This window comes from Scyliorhinus canicula, chromosome 3 (assembly GCF_902713615.1).
Source record: "Scyliorhinus canicula chromosome 3, sScyCan1.1, whole genome shotgun sequence".
In the NCBI taxonomy this organism is placed as follows: domain Eukaryota; kingdom Metazoa; phylum Chordata; class Chondrichthyes; order Carcharhiniformes; family Scyliorhinidae; genus Scyliorhinus; species Scyliorhinus canicula.
This window is the reverse complement of record NC_052148.1, coordinates 194,628,726-194,641,204: the sequence shown is the minus strand read 5'-3', so window position 1 is coordinate 194,641,204 and position 12,479 is coordinate 194,628,726. Positions and strand designations below refer to the sequence as shown.

General features: G+C 49.1%; 1 protein-coding gene across 5 annotated transcripts in view; it reads left to right on the top strand.

The window, feature by feature from the left end:
- Positions 1-12,479, top strand: part of ttc29 (tetratricopeptide repeat domain 29) — a 666,158-nt gene that overhangs the window by 315,732 nt on the left and 337,947 nt on the right. The gene's annotated exons all lie outside the window — the stretch shown is intronic.

Genomic DNA, 12,479 nt, shown 5'->3' with positions numbered 1-12,479 from the left:
CCATCAACTGCACTGTAGCTGAAAAATTGCCATCATTCAGAACCACATTACCTAGAGTGTAGGCCAAATCATTTCTGTGACCTCGAAAAGGAAGTGCTTGCTTGCCTAACATCTTTATGATGTCTATAATCCTAATGACAATACTTCTTCTTTTCTTTTAATTAGTGATGCTAAGGTGCCATCATTAACCCCACTGATATATTGCTGAGCATTTCTGACATGTGTTGTTGTCGATTCATGTAAAGTCAAGCTCTGGCTAATACGGCTGTAGTCACTAAAGCCACGTACAAAGGGTGATGGATTACAAGTGTTGGGAAACTCAAAGACTAAGCAGTATGAACAATATAAGCATCTATTTTCTCTGTTATATGTTAGCCATTTTCTTGGGACTGAGTCATTCATAATTTCCCTCTCATACAAACGAGCATCAAATGGCAGATCATCAAGTGGCTGAAGTGGATGTTCAGCAAAAAACTGTTTTAGCTTTGCTCGAGATGGATATTGGAAGATTCCAGTAATTGATCTTTCATTTTCTTGTGTAGGTTCATTTACAGGATGTGCTTCAGAAACCAAGTCATTTATGCTTGAAAGAATATCTGATTCCCTGTCACTAGTTGAAGCTATGTGTTCAGATGTTGCAACTACAGGCAGTACAGATACTGGAACAAGGAAGCCAGAAGAAATATTGGGCCTGGGTTGATTAGTAATGGATGCACTTGTATTTGTCTCTACATTCAAAGTAGCTCTTCTCTGTTCTTGTAGCTCACATGTCATTGCATCATCACCATGAGCATTGTTTCTTGCTTCTTGATTATTTGTTGCAGAACTGGATATTGATGTGGATTGTGCTTGTGGTATTATAAACTCTGTAATAGGCCTGCATCGCTTGGCTGATTCCTTCTTGTCTGCTTCTTTTTGTTCTTTGCGTTTTACTGACCCAGATTTATGCTTTTTCTTTTCCATGCTGGTAGGGGTAATATTCCTGAAATAAAAACTTAAATTAATAATAGCCCATTGGGAAAAATGAATATTGATGATTGCAAGAATAACTTGAAGGAATGCCAGATAAACCCCTACTTGATAAAAAATATAAAATAACTTACTTACACTTCAATAGGCTATGTTCATTAGTCAATACTACTGTGGCCTATGCAGCTTCAGAAGAGGAGACAATCCACTGTCCAGTGTTCACACCAGCAAGCAACTGAGACAACTGTTGAAACTTAGAAGTTTGGTCCGACTATAGTAAGACATTAAGAATGGTCCCACGAACAAAGTTAACATGTCCAGTTTGATACCAGTGTAGTGTTACAAGTCGCAACCCTTTGAGTTTACCGATCATGGCTTATCACTTCAATATCTTTGACCTCATGATTCACGGTCAAAGGTACCGCTTCTCCTTTTCGGTGACCTCACGGCCCTATGTACTGCTTGATATCCTTTCAAGTTGCCGACCATCTCAAATCACGAACTGTAACTTTATCTTTAAATTCACACACTCTTGCTGAAAACGTGGATTTCCAACTATGTCCGACCCGGGTGAACCAGCACCCCCCCCCCCCTCCACTCCTTTTCACATCCGTTTAACACTGCTTCGTTCCTTCATACACTGAGTGATTATTTGTTTGTTTCTTTATTGCATTTTTATTTAGTATTGCTCTTTTTAAAAACAATTATATTTTATTAAGTTAGAATACAAATCTCAGGAAAGAAGTTGGAGATTTATTTATCTAATTAATTATAATTTTTAAGGGCCCTCCAGAGATTCACGGGCCCCTTCTTGGCTCTCCAGGCCCCGGACCGATGTACCGGCTGAACCAAGACTACTGCTTGATATCCTTTGAAGTTGCCGACCATCTCAAATCACGAATTGTAACTTTATCTTTAAATTCACACACTCTTGCTGAAAACATGGAATTTCCTTAATTATGCCCGACCCGGGCCCTCCTATTCCACATTCTTCCACTACCTCCCCTGCTTCGTTCCTTTTCATGCACTGCTTATTTGTGTCCTGTTCTCTTTTTTTTCTTACAGTTGGCTGTGTTTGTTTCTTTATTGCATTTTTATTTGATATAGGGGGCCCACTTCATCAGGGGCCCACTTGCCATCGGGCAAGCTGACACCCTGGCCAGTCCGCCACTGGTCACAAATTAATGCCGAGTCGGACATGCCACTCAACCTGAATTGGTTCCAGATTTTCAATGGTGCTACCACCGCCGGGCTTGTTGAGAACCTGGCTGGGGGACAGGGAGAGGAGCAGCACGGTTGCAAGAACACCCCGACACACTATGCTTCCTCCATCTGCACCCACTCCACCCCCGGCTCCCCAAGCCAACCCTGCACCCTTCCCACGTTCGCTGCCCAGCAGTAATACATGAGATTTGGCAGTGTCAGACCTTCTGAGCATTGTCCCCTCTGCAGGACAATTCTACGGATCCTGGTATTCTTCTCTGACCACCCGAAGGCCGACGTTTACCCACCTTGGCGAAGAAAAATTTGGCGACGAAAATCGGTAGCGACCGAAACACAAACAGTAACCTTGGTAGGACGTTAATTTTAATCGTCTGTGCACACCCTGTCAAGGAGAGCAGCAATGAGTCCCACCTTTGCAAGTCCCCTTTCACCCCTTCCATCGAACTAGCCAGGTTCAATTTGTGGAGCCGGGCCCAGCCATGTGTCAAGTGGATCCCCAAGTACCTGAACTTAGTTTGGGTCAACTTGAATGGCAACGCTCCAGCTCCGACTCCCCTCCCCGGGTGTTAACCGAGAAGATTTTACTCTTACTCATGTTTAGTTTGTATCCTGAGAAGGCTGCAAACTCCCTCAGGAGTTCCATTATCTTGCCCACATGGGCTAAGGGGTCTAAGACATAGAGCAGCAGATTGTCCGCATAGAGGGAAATTCTGTGCTCCGTGCCTCCTCTCTTAATGTCTCTCCACTCACCCGATGACATGAATGCAATTGCCAATGGCTTAATTGCCAGAGCTAACAGCAATGGGGACAATGGGCATCCCTGCCTCAAGGCCCTGTACAACTGGACGTCATCTGAGCTCATGCCGTTTGTTCGGACGCTCACCATGGGAGTATTGTACACCAGTTTCGCCCACAAAGTGAATACTGGCCCAAACCCAAACTGTTGCAGTACCTCAAAGAGGTACTTCCACTCCAACGGTCAAAGGCCTTCTCTGCATCCATGGAGATGATCACTCCAGGTGTCTCCTCCCTGGGTGGGGACATGACAACATTCAACAGTCCGCTGATGTTAGCCGACAACTGTCTGCCTTTGACAAACCCGCTCTGGTCCTCCGCAATCACTTCTGATGACTCTCCAGTAGGCTTGCCAGAACCTTAACTAAAACCTTTGTATGGGTGTTCATAAGTGAGATAGGTCTCTATGACCTACACTCCACCGGATCTTTGTCTTTCTTCAGAATCAATGAGATCGAAGCCTGTGCCAATGTGGGTGTCAAGGCCCTCCTTGACAGTGAGTTGTTGAGCATCCCCAGTGAATGTGGAATTAGTGTCGCTGTAAACCTTTTGGAGAAGTCCACCAGGAACCCATCGGGTCCTGACACCTTCCTGGATTGCATGGAGTTGATGCACTCCACCTCTAGACCCAACGGTGCTCCCAGACCCGGTCCCCTTCCCTCCTCCACCATCGGGAAGTCAAGTCCGTCCAGAAATTGTTTAATCTCCGAGTCCCCCTCCAGGGGCTCAGATGTGTACAGCCTCAACAGAAGGCTCCAAAGGCACCATTGATCTCTTTTGGAGCCGTGACCAGCTGACCCCTCATCCCTGATCAGTGCTATCTCTGTGCAGCCGCCTGCTTCCTCAACTGGTAGGCCAACAGGCAGCTGGCCTTGCCACCATGCTCATAGAAGGTCCCACGTGAATAGCAGAACTGGCTCACCGCCTTCCTAGTTGAAGTCAGCTCGAACTCCATTTGCAGTCTTTCTTTATCTGCTAACATCTCCAATGTCGGAGCTGCAGAGCACTGCCAATCCACTTCCAATATGGAGTCGATCAACCACTGTCTAACTGCCCTCTCTCCCCTATCCCTGGGTGTCCTGTATGATATTATTTCCCCCCTGATCACCAGTACCTCCCAGAATGTGGAGGGTGAGACTTCCCCATTTTGGTTGCAGCTCACATAATTACCGATGGCCAGTGCCACCTTTTCACAAAAAGCCTCATTGGCGAGGAGAGCCATGTCCAACCACCACAACAGGGGGCACTAGGCGCAATCTGCCACCAACCTCACATCAACATAATGTGGTGTGTGGTTTGAGATAACTATTGTTGAATATTCATCCCCCACTATCCCTGGAAGCACCGATTTCCCCACTACAAATAAGTCTATTCAGGAGTCCGCACTGTGACCATGTGAGAAGAAAGAAAACTCCCTCTGCCTCAGGTGACTGAACCTCTCAGGGTCTAACCTTCCCCATCTGTTCCATGAAAACAGTCAGCTCTTTCACCATTCCCGACCTTGAACATGACCTGGGACTTGTCCAGTCCACCCTTGGGTCCAGGACACAGTTGAAGTCACCCCCCATCATCAGTTGGTGGGAGTCGAGGTCAGGGAGCGCCGCCAATATTTTCTTGATAAAGTCTGCATCATTCCAGTTCGATGTGTACATGTTCACCAGCACCATCGGAGCACCCTCCAAGGCCCCAGTCACTCAAACTCCCCTTCGTGCAGATGGATTAATCCCAAAGCCTGTAGGGCTCAGCCCTGTAACCCCTAACAGCAAAACCAACAAGACCAATAAGAGAAATAACAAAACTACCACATGTGGAAATTCTCAAATAAGTAAAATCCGAGACATCGTGCCCCCGTGCTCAGTTCTTTCCCAGTCCATTCTTCTGTACCAAGTCGTTTGCGTCCTCCAGCATATTAAAGAAATGGTCCCTGTCCTTGAAAGTGGACTGGGTACAACATGCCAATCGTACCTTTCTTTTGATTAATGACGTTTTGGCCTTATTAAATTCCACTCGGTGTTTAATCAGGTCGGCTCCAATGTCCTGGTATATACGAATTGAGTGTCCCTCCCAGTCACATCTCCACCACGTGGTCATCACTCATATTAAGATATGTTCCTTGTCCTGGAAGTTATGGAGTCTGATGACCACAGCCCACGGTCATTCCCGGTGTTGTGGCTTCTGGCGAAGCGACCTGTGGGCCCGGTCCACTTGGGTGGGGGGGGGGGGGATTTAGTGAAGACCCCCCCTCCCTGACCAACTTCCCGAGAATCTTTGAGATGTATTTGGTTGGGCTCTTACAATCTGTGCCCTCTGGTAGTCCGATGATCCAATGGTTCTGGGGCCAAGACCGGTTCTCCTGGTCAGCACCTCTGGACTTCAACATTTTTTTGGCTCGCCGCTAACATTGTTATTTCGCCCTCTAATGAGGCAATTAGTCAGTCGTGTTTCATGATCATCCTCTCCATGTCCAAGATCGTCGCTCCCTGCGACTCTATGCGCCACTCCACCTGTCTATCAACCTACGGAGGGGGGCCACCGCTGGATCAATAGCCGTTTCCATTGCCAACAACAGGTCCTCCTTCACTGCTTTTCTGTCTTTTTGGAGTTCTATCATGATGAACTCCATCAGCCTCTCCGTCAAGGACTAGAATAGCGTTGGCAACCCTGCAGGGTCCTCCATGTTTGACTTTGCACTGCCATAGGGGTCCACTGACTCTGATGTGGGTGTTTTGCTCTGTTTATTTTTATTCATTTTACATCTCGTTTAGTAGCCCACTGGTATTCCCAACCAGCAGTGCTATTGATGAGGATCAGGGTTGTCTGCTTTTTTTTCAATTTTGGTGCCCGTTCATTGGGTTAAAAAGGTCCAAAAACAGTTTTTTCAGTGGGAGTCTCCTTTGTGCGGCCGCTTAGCTCATGGCCATCACCGGAAGTCGAGATGATTTTTAATGAAAATGAAAAAATGAAATGAAAATCGCCTATTGTCACGAGTAGGCTTCAATGAAGTTACTGTGAAAAGCCCCTAGTCGCCACATTCCGGCGCCTGTCCGGGGAGGCTGGTACGGGATTCGAACCGTGCTGCTGGCCTGCTTGGTCTGCTTTAAAAGCCAGCGATTAGCCCTGTGAGCTAAACCAGCCCCTAACGTAGAGTTTACGTGATACTTTAAAACTGCTTAAGATTGTGCTTTATAATGTAATTTCAATTGTGTTGGATTGCAAACTTCACAACCATTTCACATTTGTATAATTTAGAGAAACATACATTAACCTGACAAATAAAGTGATCATAATTTTGATGTAAATTTCAGGATCCAAAAATAATGTGCCAGAATTCCCTGGAGTGGGGACATCTAGGTCGATTTCTCCGATCCCCCGCCGGGTCGGAGAATCACCGGGGGGGGTTGGCATGAATCCCGCACCCGCCGGCTGTTGAATTCTCCGGTGCCAGAGATTTGGTGGGGGCGGGAACCACGCTGCGCCGGTCGGCGGGCTCTCCACGGCGATTCTCGTGTCCGCATGGGCCGAAGTCAGCCCGTTCTATGCAGGTCCCGCCTGCGTAACTTGGAGTTGGCCCCTTACCGGCGGGACCTGGCAGCGCGGGTGGGCTCGGGCCAATCTGGCCCCGGGGGGGGGGGGGGGGGGGGTGCTCCCACGGTGGCCTGGCCTGCGATCAGGGCCCACCGATCCGCGGGCGGGCCTGTGCCGTGGGGGCACTCTATTCCTACGCGCCGGCCGTGTAAGCCTCCGCGATGGCCGGTGCGAAGCTGAAACCCCCCCGTGCATGCGCGGGCATGCTGTCAGCAATCGCTAATGCTCTCGCGCATGGGCGGACCCGCACCGGCTGGCAGAGTCCTTTCGGCCCCGGCAGGCGCGGCGCCAAAGGCCTTCGACGCCGACTGGCTGGGTGCAAATCACTTTGGCGCCGGCCTAGCCCCTGAAGGTGCGGAGGATTCCGCACCTTTGGTGCGGCCCGACGCTGGAGTGGTTCCCGCCACTCCACTGCGCCATTTCTGCCCGTCCCGGAGAACCCGCCCCTGGTTATTTGTTATATTAGTTAGACTTATTCATTCATGCTTCAGCTCAAAATATTTTGCACAGCAGGTTGCTTGAAGTACAGGCTGATAACATTGAGCGAGCAATGCGACCTCAGTGAACAATAGACTAACAGTGCATCCCAGACCTAAGGATGGAGAAATAGGAAGTAGGGGGCGGGATTCTCTCAGCCCAGGCGGGGCCAGAGAATCGCCAGGAAGGGCACAAATCCCGCAACGCCACCCCGACGCCGGTCCGCCGATTCTCTGGAGAGCGGAGAATCGGCATTGGCGTTGGCGCGGCACCGGTCAGCGGCCGTTCTATGCAGCACCCCCGGCGATTCTCCCCCTGGGTTGGGCCGAGCGGCCGCGCAAAAAATCCAAGTGCCACCGGCACCATCCAAGTGTGGTCTTACCCGGCGTGCATGCATCCGGGAGGGGCGGCTGCCCTGTGGGGGGGCCTCCGCTGTGGCCTGGCTCGCATTCGGGGCCTACCGATCGGTGGGCCGGCCTCTCGGGCTGGGGGCCTCTTTTGTTCCGCGCCTACCCTTAGTCCTACGCCATGTTGCGCCAGTACCGCCACAGAGAAGGGAGCGCCATGCATGCGCACAGTCGCGCCGGTCCCCCTGAGCATGCACAGACCTGCCGCGCACATCTGACGCCGGGATCGGCAGCTGGAGCGGCGTGGGTTGTTCCAGTGCCGTGCTGGCCCCTTGTAGGGATCAGAATCGCTGCTTCTAAGGCATGTTGTTGCCGTCGAGAAACGCAACGGCAGTTACGATGGCGTCAACACTTAGCCTCAGGATCAATGAATCCCGCACAGGGTGAATTAAAGTCAAAGCAGGTAGTGAAAGAGGAATTATGCAAGGAATGTAAACCTGCTTCAATGGTGGGTTTCTGTTGAGACAGTGAGCTAAAAGAACATCAACTGCTGGTGGAACCTAGTAACTTCTGAATTTAACTCAATTGTGCCTGTTAGTCTGTGGGATCCTCCATAGACATGTGAATCACAGATTTAAATATATTGTGTGGCTAATTAACTACAGTTTTAACCCAGGATTCTGTCTCTAACCCTGAGCACATTGGGGGAACTTTTATACTCCCATTAAAATTGAATGAAAAGGATTCCCCCTGGGAACCTGCCTACTCAAACCCAGACGCAATTTCATGCATGGATGAGCCATGCCTCTAAGGAGGCGGGGGGGGGGGGGGGGGGGGGGCACCCTCCCCTTTGCCTAGCAAGTGACCACTTAATGGCCATTTATGAGCCTTATCACATCCAGCTTTTTTTATTGGACTGGTGGGTAAGGTGGGAAAGTCATATTTACTAATTTCCCATCTTGGACCGGAAGTGAAGGGACACCTCACTCTGAAAGCCTCCTCAGAGTTGAAGCGGCCTCCCCTTGTGGATGTTGGAATTCTGGGACCACCTCCCCCTGCCACTTAGCGCCCCCTCCCAACCCCCCCAGCTACCTTCCTGCCCCCAGGATCCTCGGGACTTAATTTTACAAAGGGCCTAGGACAGGCAGAGCACTGTAGTACCAATTCTAACCGCTGCAGCGCCGTGCCTGGCCAAGTTGAAGAGTTGCCGGCCAATCTGACCAACAGGCGAGACATCCTTCCAAGGGTGGATTGAAGTCCTTCCCACTGTCAATCAATGTTCAAGTGAGCATTAAATGGCAGTGGGAATTCGAGAGTCGTTGGCCACGCGGTGGGCACCAACTCTCGGGATGGTGAGCGATCATCTATCGAAGGGATTTCCCAAATTATCTGAAATGTGCGAGGTTGAACAAGGCATGTGAGGACAGTGATGATTGATGGGACTGAGAAGTTTACAGGCAATAAAATCTGTGAGGAGTGAGATACAAGAGCTGCTTACATGCCTTCCTCATAGCACTTGTTCTCAGGGTGTCCTTTCACTGCTTTGGAGGTGATTTCCGATACTTTTGCGGTAATTTCTGGTTTTGTTTCTGATTTGGAGATTTTGCCACTGCCCAGTTCTCAGCCTTCTCAACATATTAGAGCTACTTCTACAGATCTACCTTGGACCTCTAATGAAAATGAAATGAAAATCGCTTATTGTCACAAGTAGACTTCAAATTAAGTTACTGTGAAAAGCCCCTAGCTGCCACATTCCGGCACCTGTTCGGGGAGACTGGTACGGCAATGAGGAGCAAGAGCAGCAGGAGTAGCAATGCCAACAACAGCAGGAGCAGCAACAACCTTGCCCTCAACTACATTGCACTCCATAGGATTGAGGGGATGAGTATGAAGCTCCAGCTTACAAGAGGCGATGACCCAACACAAACAGAGGATTAGCATTCTGGACATGGCTGAGCACCAGCACTTAAGGCGGCTCAGAATTTCCTGTCACTTGGTTTCTGACATAAGTAGCGTCCTGTAAGCAGTTTGCCTTCCAAGTGGACCAGGTGGACATGCATTACCAGTGGTCCTCAAGGCCACTGCATCCCTAAGTGTCATCATTTCTAGTTCCTTTCAGGGATCTACAGGTTATCTCAACATCTACAGACGACAAGTTAATTTCTTAGGTCATTGATGCCATGTTTGCCAGCACCGGCAATTCTGTCTACTTCACTACTGGGGAGGCCAGTCCGAGTGAAAGGACCTCACAAATTACCGTTGTGGCTGAATTCCCACAGTTCCATGGAGTCATGGTTTCCCTGCATGCAGCAATCAAGGTTCCATAGAACCAGGAGAAGGTTATGGTGCAGAAATAAGCCATTAAGTCCACCATGTCTGCACCAGCCAAAAAAAGAAATAAGCTACTCATTTTAATCTCATTTTTATTCTGTCCAGGCTCCTCAAAATTTTGTATGCCTCAATTAGGTCTCCCCTTAGCCTCCTCTGTTCCAAGGAAAAAAACCCTCGCATGTCCAATCTCTCCTCATTTTGTAAATCCCTTCTCTACTCTTTCCAGGGCAATTATGTCCTTCCTGTAACGTGGTGACCAGAACTGTACACAAAGCGTCAGATGTTGCTTAACCAGTGTTTTATACAGTTCCATCATTACACACTTCCTTTTGTATTCATTAACTTTCCCAATGAAAGAAAATATTCCGTATGCTTTCTTGATCACCTTGTCCACCTCTCCTGCCACCTTCAAGGACCTGTGGATATGCACTCCAAGGTCTTGCATTTCCTCAGCCCCTCTCAATATCTTCCCATTTATTGAGTATTCCCTTGCTTTGTTTTCCCTCCTCAAAAGCATGAGCTCACACTTTTCCAGATGGAGTTTCATTTGCCACTTCTTTGCCCACTCAACCACCATTGATATAATTTTGGAGTCAAAGCTTTCCGAGGGTCACCTAACAGGTGCTCATAATGGTGCAGGTATATGTTCGACTCATTCAAATGAAGCCCTTTTCCATTGAACTTGCACATTCTGAAAGGTCAGCATTAGGGATGAAGAGGTGGATCCGGATCCAGTTCCTGGAATCTTTAAATGATCTATTAGCATTGGGAGAAAGGGAAAATTGACCAATTTGGCATATTATGTGTTGATTTATTTAAAATGTTGTTGATTGTTTTACATTATTCTCGATTGTCTTGGCTACTAAGGTACAATTTGCCACAGCTGTCAAAATGTGAGCAGAGTTTTCAGAGCAGACTGTTGGATGTAGATTGTCCTGAAATCTTTTTAGTGAGATGAAAGTTCTTAATAGAAATATTTCTTTTTCTGTTTTGCAGTTGTAGAAGATCAATCAGGCAGGGGAAAGCCTAAGGGAAGAATTATGTGACGGTATTGAATTAATACAATTTTGGGGAGGTTGTTATATTCTGTGTTGTGGACGTGGTAAAGATACACAAAGAACATTTAGTTCTTTGACTAGTAATATAATTTATTAACAAAGTGAGCCCATGGAAAGATAACTAACGAACCATCATACAGACACTAACGAATAATTGAACTCTCCTGGAACTACTTCTAATGCGACTGACCTCGTGTACAGCTTATTGCCTACTGCCGTATCTCTGGCACCACATGGTGTATCTCTATCACCACCTGCTGGTCGGAGGTCACATAGATAACTATATACATTAATCTAAATATGCATATCACCACATCCCCTTTCCTTTGTAAATGTGAGTGTTTAACAAATATACCTGTGCCCTACAAAGCATGATGTGCATAACAATCTCAAACATGTCATATATGCAAATCTAACTGTGCTTTCCAAAGTATAATAGGCATAACAATTTCAAACACGTCCCTTGTACACAGTTCATTACACGTTCAGTCTTTCAGATTAACGACAACTTCTTGTTGCTCTCCTGCACCTTTACTGACTATGTGATCTTGTTTCATCTTTCGAAAGACCAAGGGCGGGATTCTCCGACCCCCCACCGGATCGGAGAATCGCCGGGGGGTGGCGTGAATCCCAATCCCACCGGCCGCCGAATTCTCCAGCACCGGAGATTCGGCGGGGGCGGGAAACACGCCACGCCGGCCGGCGGCTGCTCACAGCAGCCCCACCCCCCGGCGAATCTCCAGCCTGCGATGGGCCGAAGTCCCACTGGTTCTTTGCCAGTCCCGCCGGCGCAAATTAAACTAGGTTTCTTACCGGCGGGACCTGGCGGCACGGGCGGGCTCCGGGGTCTTGGGGAGGCGCGGGGTGATCTGGTGCCCCCAAGGTCGTCTGGCTCGCGATTGGGGCCCGCCGATCCGCAGGCGGGCCTGTGCCGTGGGGGCACTCTTTTCCTACGAGTCGGCCGTGTGAGCCTCCGCAATGACCAACGCGAAGGTGAACACCCCCCCCCCAGTGCATGCGCGGGGATGACGGCAGCAGCTGCTGACGCTCCCGCGCATGGGCGGACCCACACCGGCCGGCGGAGTCCCTTCAGCCCCGGCTGGCGTGACGACAAAAACCTTCCACGCCGGCCGGCGGGGCGCAAACCACTCCAGTGCCGGCCTAGCCCCTGAAGGTGTGGAGGATTCTGCACCTTTTGGATGGGCCGACGCTGGAGTGGTTTACGTCACTCTGTCCTGCCGGGTACGGGAGAATCCTGCCCCAACTCTTTCAGCCTTTTGAAGCAATGCTTCCTACTCTGTGTGTGTTCTTGGAGATTGGCCTTATTGCCGATGCTTCTGTCTTCACTGTCGCGGCTACCACCCTGTCGACCAACTGTGTCCTCGACTCTTACCCTTCCTTTTTTTTATAATCAGGTCGTTCTTTCTTTTCGTCTTAGCTTTAGTGGCATCATCCGTGAAGTTGGTGCGGTTCACATGCACATCTGCCTGTGTACCTGGAGCATCCTTCTTACTACTGGTCTCGGCCAAGGGTTTGGCTATTTCTAGATCCTTTGCTGCAATGGATCTTTTGCTATGGTAGCTGCTTCTGGAACGTCGGCTGTAGTAGCAGTTTCTGGAGCTGCTGGTGTGAAAGTTGTTTCTGGCTCTTCTGCCACAAAAGCTGGTTCTGGAGCCTTTGCTGGATTGAGGAG